The following is a 1702-nucleotide window of genomic DNA, read 5'->3' as shown; positions in this document are numbered from 1 at the left end:
TTAACAGACTATGATGGACATCTGATCGAGGGGTCTTTTTACGAAGAAGAAATACAGAGAGTCAAAATACCCAAAGACAAGGTATACCATGTGGAGAAGATAATAAAACGACGTACGCTCAGAGGTCAAAAACAAGTGTTTGTAAAATGGAAGAACTGGCCGGAGAAATTGAACAGTTGGGTCAGAGCGGCAGACCTGAGTGATGTATAAAAAAACCCTGCACTGAATCCACCATCGACACTTTACCATGGATCCAGTGAGCGATGACGATGGATTCTATATTACATTACCGTCTAACAGCAGCGTGGAAGTATTTAATAATAATCCCAGACCTAGTTTCCGCGTAAATTTGGGGCCGCATATCAATTTAGAAGGTAGATGGCAGGTTGCCTTGGTAGAGATTTTATATCCCTACACGTGGTTTAACGTCCCTGCAGATTCGGCCTATTTTGAATGGCGGGAAGCCGGACGGGAGCAGTTCTTCCGGCAGAATATAACGCACGGATATTATGAGGACATGACGCGATTCAAAGCGGAGATTGAAAACCATCTGAGAAAAATAGAAAATGATATATATTTAAAGATAAATATGATTGAAAAAAGGATATTTTGTCAAGCAGGGGGTCGGTACAATATACGTTTTATGCTCCTATAGCTTACATGTTGGGGGCAGAGCCGGGAAAATGGATTTTGGTTGGTAAAAGAACCCTTCCTCACCCTTTTGATCTAAAAGGCGGTATGGATCTTTTTTATTGCTACAGCGATGTAGTCGCTCCACAGGTGGTGGGCGACACTTATGCCCCTCTCTTACGTACCGTGAAAATAGAAGGCCGATACGGCGATATTATCACACAACATTTCAATCCTCCTCACTATTTACCGGTTTCAAAAAATCATACTGAAAATATCCACGTAGAAATAAAATCCGATCAAAACGTACCGATTAATTTCAGCTACGGAAAGACCGTCGTTAAACTACATTTTAGACCCGTCTCTTCGAAGTGTATGAGGAGAAGAGACATACAATACAACGTGTAATTTACCCCGATCATTCAAGATATATATTTCTGGGAACAACGTTCATATCGTCACTTCACCGTAGACTCCCCTTCTGAACTATTTTACCCTGCTGCATCGGAGAGGAGCAAATAAATGAAAAATCACACCATGGTGCGTATCGGATTGAATACGGATCCCCATAGGTTTATACATTATTACCAAAATCAGGTCGGAGGCGATTTAGGAGGATTCAGCGGCGCTCCTGTGTTATACGGGCGTGGGATCGGAGCCATATTTTCAAGATTATTCAGATTTGTCTGACCCCTATTTAAAAGCGGATTTTCTATAGCTAAACCTCATCTTAAAAGAGCGGCGAGCGGCATAGCCTCAGACGTGATCGGAAAAGCTATGAAGACGATATCGGGAAATGAGCAGGATGGTTCAGGGCTGATGCTTTTATCACGATGAAACAAAAAGCGTCCGCCTGGAGAACATGTTTGGAACTTTCAAAAATGCAAGAGCGTTAAAAAATAGAAATCATTAGGAAGAAGCAAGGCTAAGAGCAAGAAGTCTGTTAGGAGAGGAGATATTTTTCAGTGAGGAGGAGAAGACATGGCTCTACTGCATCAAAAGTCCCCGGAATGCAGTTTGACGGAACTGGACTTATTTTCCGCTCCGATGACGCAACTGTCTATAGAAGATC

This window comes from Cyprinodon variegatus, unplaced genomic scaffold, assembly GCF_000732505.1.
Source record: "Cyprinodon variegatus isolate N-32 unplaced genomic scaffold, C_variegatus-1.0 Scaffold1570, whole genome shotgun sequence".
Lineage (NCBI taxonomy): Eukaryota > Metazoa > Chordata > Actinopteri > Cyprinodontiformes > Cyprinodontidae > Cyprinodon > Cyprinodon variegatus.
Note: the sequence above shows the minus strand (reverse complement) of the source record.